The following is a 9,079-nucleotide window of genomic DNA, read 5'->3' as shown; positions in this document are numbered from 1 at the left end:
CCGAAACATTAAATACAAAATAAATAGAACGGTTTTTCCATTGTATCAAACGAATAATTGCTACGAGTGTGAAAGTTATGGTCATTTCTTCGTTCCGCGCATCCTGGGCTTTACTCTAGGGCGTTGTTCCACCAGATGGAATAGTTAGGGCCTAAGAAGTCAACGCCAGAAGCATAAAATACGATATAAATACAACAGATTTTCCATCGTATAAAACGAATAATTGCAAACAGTGTGAAAGTAATGGTCATTTCTACGTTCCGGGCAACCTACGCGTCACTCTAGGGCATTGGTGCTCCAAATCTGATAGCTACGGCCTTAGAAGTTAACGCCGGAAGCATAAAATACAATATAAATACAACAGCTTTGCCATCGTATAAAATGAATAATTGCAAACAGTGTGAAGGTAATGGTCGTTTCTACGTTCCGATCAACCTAGGCTTCACTCTAGGGCGTTGCTCCACCAGATCGAATAGTTAGGGCCTTAGAAGTCATCGCCCGAAGCATAAAATGCAAAATAAATAGAACAGTAGTTCCATTGTATAAAACGAATAACTGCAACCAGTGTGAAAGTACTGGTTATTTCTACGTTCCGGCAGCCTAGGCTTCACCCTAGGGCGTTGCTCCACCAGATCAAACAGTTAGGGCCTTAGAAGTCTACGCCCGAAGCATTAAATACAAAATAAATAGAACAGTTTTTCCATTGTATAAAACGAATAATTGCTACCAGTGTAAAAGTTATGGTTATTTCTGCGTTCCGGGCAACCTAGGCTTCACTCTAGGGCGGTGCTCCACCAGATCAAACAGTTAGGGCCTAAGAAGTCGACTCCAGAAGCATAAAATACGATAAAGATGCAACAGTTTTTCCATCGTATAAAACGAATAATTGCAACCAGTGTGAAAGTGATGGTCATTTCTACGTTCCGGGCAACCTAGGCTTCACCCTAGGCCGTTGTTCCACCAGATCGAATAGTTAGGGCCTTAGACGTCAACGCCCGAAGCTTAAAATACAAGATAAATAAAACAGTTTTTCCATCGTACAAAAAGAAAAATTGCTACCAGTGTGAAAGTTATGGTCATTTCTACGTTCCGGGCAACCTAGGCTTCAGTCCAGGGCGGTGCTCCACCAAATCGAATAGCTAGGGCCTTAGAAGTCAACGCCAGAAGCATAAAATACAATAAAGATGCAAAAGTTTTTCCATCGTATAACAGGAATAAATGCAAACAGTATGAAAGTACTGGACATTTCTACGTTCCGGGTAAAGTAGGTTTCACTCTAGGGCGTTGCTCCACCAGATCGAATCGCTAGGGACTTAGAATTCAACGCCATAAAATTAAAATACAATATAAGTACAACAGTTTTTCCATCGTATAAAATGAATAATTGCAACCAGTGTGAAAGTTATGGCCATTTCTACATTTCGGGCAACCTAGGCTTCACTCTAGGGCGTTGCTCCACCTGATCGAATAGTTAGGGCCTTAGAAGCCAACGCCCGAAACATTAAATACAAAATAAATAGAACGGTTTTTCCATTGTATCAAACGAATAATTGCTACGAGTGTGAAAGTTATGGTCATTTCTTCGTTCCGCGCATCCTGGGCTTTACTCTAGGGCGTTGTTCCACCAGATGGAATAGTTAGGGCCTAAGAAGTCAACGCCAGAAGCATAAAATACGATATAAATACAACAGCTTTTCCATCGTATAAAACAAATAATTGCAACCAGTGTGAAGGTTATGGTCATTTCTACGGTCCGGGCAACCTAGGCTTCACTGTATGGCGTTCTTCCACCACATCGAATAGCTACGGCCTCAGAAGTCAACGCCTGAAGTATAAAATACAATAAAAATACAACAGTCTTTCCATCCTATAACAGGAATAATTGCAACCCGTGTGAAAGTGATGGTCATTTCTACGTTCCAGGCAACCTAGGCTTCACTCTAGGGCGTTGCTCCACCAGATCAAACAGTTGGGGCCTTAGATGTCAACGCCCGAAGCATAAAATACAAAATAAATAGAACGGTTTTTCCATTGTATAAAACGAATAATTGCTGTCAGTGTAAAAGTTATGGTCATTTCCACGTTCCTGGCAACCTAGCCTTCACCCTAGGGCGTTGTACCACCAGATCGAATAGTTAGGGCCTAAGAAGTGAACGCCAGAAGCATAAAATGCAATATAAATACAACAGTTTTTCCATCGTATAAAACGAATAATTGCAACCAGTATGAAACTTATGGTCATTTCTACGTACCGGGCAACCTAGGCTTCACTCTAGGGCGTTGCTCTGCCAGATCGAATAGTTAGGGCCTTAGAAGTCAACGCCCGAAGCATAAAATACAATATAAATACAACAGTTTTTCCATCGTGTAAAACGAATAATTGCAACCAGTATGAAACTTATGGTCATTTCTACGTACCGGGCAACCTAGGCTTCACCCTAGGGCGTTGCTCCACCAGATTGGATAGTTAGGGCCTTAGAAGTCAACGCCCGAAGAATAAAATATAAAATAAATAGAACAGTTTTTCCATCGTATAAAACGAATAATTGCTACCAGTGTGAAAGTTATGGTGATTTCTACTTTCCGGGCAACCTAGACTTCACCCTAGGGCGTTGTTCCACCAGATGGAATAGTTAGGGCCTAAGAAGTCAACGCCAGAAGCATAAAATACGATATAAATACAACAGCTTCTCCATCGTATAAAACGAATAATTCCAACCAGTGCGAAAGTTATGGTTATTTCTACGTTCCGGGCAACCTAGGCTTCACTCTAGGGCGTTGATCCACCAGACCGAATAGTTAGGTCCTTAGAAGTCAACGCCAGAAGCATAAAATACGATATAAATACAACAGCTGTTCCATCGTATAAAAGGAATAATTGCAAACAGTGAGAAAGTAATGACCATTTCGGCGTTTCGGGCATCCCAGACTTAACTCTGAGGCATCGCTCCACCTGATCGAATAGTTAGGGCCTAAGAAGTCAACGCCAGAAGCATAAAATACAATATAAATACAACAGTTTTGCCATCGTATAAAATGAATAATTGCAAACTGTGTGAAAGATATGGACATATCTACGTTCCGGGCTACCTAGGCTTCACTCTATGCCGTTCTTCCACCACATCGAATAGCCACGGCCTCAGAAGTCAACGCCAGAAGCATAAAATACAATATAAATATAACGGGTTTTCCATCGTACAAAACGAATAATAGCAACCAGTGTGAAAGTTATGGTCATTTCTACGTTCCGGGCAACCTAGGCTTCACTCTAGGGCGTTGCTCCACCTGATCGAATAGTTAGGGCCTTAGAAGCCAACGCCCGAAGCATTAAATACAAAATAAATAGAACAGTTTTTCCATTGTATCAAACGAATAATTGCTACGAGTGTGAAAGTTATGGTCATTTCTTCGTTCCGCGCAACCTGGGCTTTACTCTAGGGCGTTGTTCCACCAGATGGAATAGTTAGGGCCTAAGAAGTCAACGCCAGAAGCATAAAATACGATATAAATACAACAGCTTTTCCATCGTATAAAACAAATAATAGCAACCAGTGTGAAGGTTATGGTCACTTCTACGTTCCGGGCAACCTAGGCTTCACTGTATGGCGTTCTTCCACCACATCGAATAGCTACGGCCTCAGAAGTCAACGCCTGAAGTATAAAATACAATAAAAATACAACAGTCTTTCCATCCTATAACAGGAATAATTGCAACCCGTGTGAAAGTGATGGTCATTTCTACGTTCCAGGCAACCTAGGCTGCACTCTAGGGCGTTGCTCCACCAGATCGAATAGTTAGGGCCTTAGAAGTCAACGCCCGAAGCATAAAATACAAAATAAATAAAACAGTTTTTCCATCGTATAAAACGAAAAACTGAAAACAGTGTTAAAGATATGGACATTTCTACGATCCGGGCTATCTAGACTTCACTCTATGGCGTTCTTCCACCACATCGAATAGCAACGGCCTCAGAAGTCAACGCCAGAAGCTTAAATACAATATAAATATAACAGTTTTTCCATCGTATAAAACGAATAATAGCAACCAGTGCGAAAGTTATTGTCATTTCTACGTTCCGGGCAACCTTGGCTTCACTCTACGGCGATGCTCCACCAGATAAAGCAGATAGGGCCTTAGAAGTAAACGCCCGAAGCATAAAATACAAAATAAATAGAACGGTTTTTCCATTGTATAAAACGAATAATTGCTGCCAGTGTAAAAGTTATGGACATTTCTACGTTCCGGGCAACCTAGGCTTCGCCCTAGGGCGTTGTACCACCAGATCGAATAGTTAGGGCCTATGAAGTGAACGCCAGAAGCATAAAATACAATATAAATCCAACAGTTTTTCCATCGTATAAAACGAATAATTGCCACCAGTATGAAACTTATGGTCATTTCTACGTACCGGGCAACCTAAGCTTCACTCTAGGGCGTTGCTCTACCAGATCGAATAGTTAGGGCCTTAGAAGTCAACGCCCGAAGCATAAAATACAATATAAATACAACAGTTTTTCCACCGTATTAAACGAATAATTTCAACCAGTGTGAATCTTATGGTCATTTCTACATTCCGAGCAACCTAGGCTTCACTCTAGGGCGTTGAGCCAACAGTTTGAATAGTTAGGGCCTTAGCAGTCAACGCACGAAGCATAAAATACAATATAAATACAACAGTTTTTCCATCATATAAAACGTATAATTGCAACCAGTATGAAAGCTATGGTCATTTCTACTTTACGGGCTACCTAGACTACACCATAGGGCGTTGTTCCACCAGATCGAATAGTTAGGGCCTAAGAAGTGAACGCCAGAAGCATAAAATACAATATAAATACAATAGCTTTTCCATCGTGTAAAACGAATAATTGCTACCGGTGTGAAAGTTATGGTCATTTCTACGTTCCGGTCAACCTAGGCCTCACCATAGGGCGTTGTTCCACCAGATCGAATAGTTAGGGCCTAAGAAGTGAACGCCAGAAGCATAAAATACAATATAAATACAACAGTTTTTCCATCATATAAAACGTATAATTGCAACCAGTATGAAAGCTATGGTCATTTCTACTTTACGGGCTACCTAGACTACACCATAGGGCGTTGCTCCTACTGACTGAATAGTTAGGGCCTTAGAAGTCATTGCCCGAAGCATAAAATGCAATAAAAATACAACAGTTTTTCCATCATATAACAGGAATATTTGCAACCAGTTTGAAAGTGATGGTAATTTCAACGTTCCGGGCAACATAGGCTTCACTCTAGGGCGTTGCTCCACTAGATCGAATAGTGAGTGCCTTAGAAGTCAACGCCAGAAGCATAAAATGCAATATAAATACAACAGCTTTTCCATCGTATAAAACGAATAATTGCAACCAGTATGGAAGTGAACGTCATTTCTACTTTCCGGGCAACCTAGGCTTCACCCTAGGGCGTTGCTCCAACAGATTGAATAGTTAGCGCCTTAGAAGTCAACGCCGGAAGCATAAAATGCAATAAAAATACAACAGTTTTTCCATCGTATAAAACGAATAATTGCAACCAGTATGGAAGTGAACGTCATTTCTACTTTCCGGGCAACCTAGGCTTCACCCTAGGGCTTTGCTCCAACAGATTGAATAGTTAGGGCCTTAGAAGTCAACGCCCGAAGCATAAAATACAAAATAAATAGAACAGTTTTTTCATCGTATAAAACGAATAATAGCAACCAGTGTCAAGGGGATGGTCATTTGTACGTTCCAGGCAACCTAGGCTTCACTCTAGGGCGTTGTTCCACCAGATCGAATTGTTAGGGCCTATCATGTCAACGCCAGAAGCATAAGATACAATATAAATATAACAGTTTTTCCATCGTATAGAACGAATAATAGCAACCAGTGTGAAAGCTATGGTCATTTCTACGTTCCGGGCAACCTAGGCTTTACTCTAGGGCGTTGCTCCACCAGATCAAACAGTTAGGGCCTCAGAAGTCAACGCCCGAAGCATAAAATACAAAATAAATAGAACAGTTTTTCCATTGTATAAAACGAATAATTGCTACCAGTGTATAAGTTATGGTCATTTCTACGTTCCGGGCAACCTAGGCTTCACTCTAAGGCGTTCTTCCACCACATCGAATAGCTACGGCCTCAGAAGTCAACGCCTGAAGCATAAAATACAAGAAAAATACAACAGTCTTTCCATCCTATAACAGGAATAATTGCAACCCGTGTGAAAGTGATGGTCATTTGTACGTTCCAGGCAACCTAGGCTTCACTCTAGGGCGTTGTTTCACCAGATCGAATTGTTAGGGCCTAAGAAGTGAACGCCAGAAGCATAAGATACAATATAAATATAACAGTCTTTCCATCGTATACAACGAAAAATAGCATCCAGTGTGAAAGTTATGGTCATTTCTACGTTCCTGGCAACCTAGGCTTCACTCTAGGTCGTTGATCCAGCAGATCAAACAGTTAGGGCCTTAGAAGTCAACGGCCGAAGCATAAAATACAAAATAAACAGAACAGTTTTTCCATCGTATAAAACGAATAATAGCAACCAGTGTCAAAGTTATAGTCATTTCTACGTTCCGGGCAACCTAGGCTTCACCCCAGGGCGTTGTTCCACCAGATCGCATAGTTAGGGCCTAAGAAGTGAACACCAGCAGCATAAAATTCAATATAAATACAACAGTTCTTCCATCATATAAAACGAATGATTGTAACCAGTATGAAAGTTATGGTCATTTGTACGTTCCGGGCAACCTAGGCTTCGCTCTATGGCGTTCTTCCGCCACATCGAATAGCTACGGCCTCAGCAGTCAAAGCCTGAAGCATAAAATACAATAAAAATACAACAGTCTTTCCATCCTATAATAGGAATAATTGCAACCCGTGTGAAAGTGATGGTCATTTGTACGTTCCAGGCAACCTAGGCTTCACTGTAGGGCGTTGTTCCACCAGATCGAATTGTCAGGGCCTAAGAAGTCAATGCCAGCAGCATAAAATACAATATAAATGCAACAGTTCTTCCATCATATAAAACGAATGATTGCAACCAGTATGAAAGTTATGGTCACTTCTACGTTCCGGGCAACCTAGGCTTCACTCTATGGCGTTCTTCCACCACATCGAATAGCTCCGGCCTCAGAAGTCAACGCCTGAAGCATAAAATACAATAAAAATACAACAGTCTTTCCATCCTATAATAGGAATAATTGCAACCCGTGTGAAAGTGATGGTCATTTGTACGTTCCAGGCAACCTAGGCTTCACTCTAGGGCGTTGTTCCACCAGATCGAATTGTTAGGGCCTAAGAAGTCAACGCCAGAAGCATAAGATACAATATAAATATAACAGATTTTCCACCGTATAGAACGAATAAAAGCAACCAGTGTGAAAGTTATGGTCATTTCTACGTTCCGGGCAACCTAGGCTTCACTCTAGGGCGATGTTCCACCAGATCGAACAGCTAGGGCCTAAGAAGGCAACGCCAGAAGCATAAAATACAATATAAATATAACAGTTTCTCCATCGTATAAAACGAATAATAGCGACCAGTGTGAAAGTTATGATCATTTCTACGTTCCCGGCAACCTAGGCTTCACCACAGGGCGTTGTTCCACCAGATCGAATAGTTAGGGCCTAAGAAGTGAACGCCAGCAGCATAAAATACAATATAAATACAACAGTTCTTCCATCATATAAAACGAATGATTGCAACCAGTATGAAAGTTATGGTCATTTCTACGTTCCGGGCAACCTAGGCTTCACTCTATGGCGTTCTTCCACGACATCGAATAGCTACGGCCTCAGAAGTCAACGCCTGAAGCATAAAATACAATAAAAATACAACAGTCTTTCCAGCCTATAACATTAATAATTGCAACCCGTGTGAAAGTGATGGTCATTTGTACGTTCCAGGCAACCTAGGCTTCACTCTAGGGCGTTGTTCCACCAGATCGAATTGTTAAGGCCTAAGAAGTCAACGCCAGAAGCATAAGATACAATATAAATATAACAGTCTTTCCACCGTATAGAACGAATAATAGCATCCAGTGTGAAAGTTATGGTCATTTCTACGTTCCTGTCAACCTAGGCTTCACTCTAGGTCGTTGCTCCACCAGATCAAACATTTAGGGCCTTAGAAGTCAACGCCCGAAGCATAAAATACAAAATAAATAGAACGGTTTTTCCATCGTATAAAACGAATAATTGCAACCAGTATGAAACTTATGGTCATTTCTACGTACCGGGCAACCTAGGCTTCACTCTAGGGCGTTGCTCTGCCAGATCGAATAGTTAGGGCCTTAGAAGTCAACGCCCGAAGCATAAAATACAATATAAATACAACAGTTTTTCCATCGTGTAAAACGAATAATTGCAACCAGTATGAAACTTATGGTCATTTCTACGTACCGGGCAACCTAGGCTTCACCCTAGGGCGTTGCTCCACCAGATCGGATAGTTAGGGCCTTAGAAGTCAACGCCCGAAGAATAAAATATAAAATAAATAGAACAGTTTTTCCATCGTATAAAACGAATAATTGCTACCAGTGTGAAAGTTATGGTGATTTCTACTTTCCGGGCAACCTAGACTTCACCCTAGGGCGTTGTTCCACCAGATGGAATAGTTAGGGCCTAAGAAGTCAACGCCAGAAGCATAAAATACGATATAAATACAACAGCTTCTCCATCGTATAAAACGAATAATTCCAACCAGTGCGAAAGTTATGGTTATTTCTACGTTCCGGGCAACCTAGGCTTCACTCTAGGGCGTTGATCCACCAGACCGAATAGTTAGGTCCTTAGAAGTCAACGCCAGAAGCATAAAATACGATATAAATACAACAGCTGTTCCATCGTATAAAAGGAATAATTGCAAACAGTGAGAAAGTAATGACCATTTCGGCGTTTCGGGCATCCCAGACTTAACTCTGAGGCATCGCTCCACCTGATCGAATAGTTAGGGCCTAAGAAGTCAACGCCAGAAGCATAAAATACAATATAAATACAACAGTTTTGCCATCGTATAAAATGAATAATTGCAAACTGTGTGAAAGATATGGACATATCTACGTTCCGGGCTACCTAGGCTTCACTCT

The sequence above is a fragment of the Calliopsis andreniformis genome, unplaced genomic scaffold (genome assembly GCF_051401765.1).
Source record: "Calliopsis andreniformis isolate RMS-2024a unplaced genomic scaffold, iyCalAndr_principal scaffold0033, whole genome shotgun sequence".
Lineage (NCBI taxonomy): Eukaryota > Metazoa > Arthropoda > Insecta > Hymenoptera > Andrenidae > Calliopsis > Calliopsis andreniformis.
Note: the sequence above shows the minus strand (reverse complement) of the source record.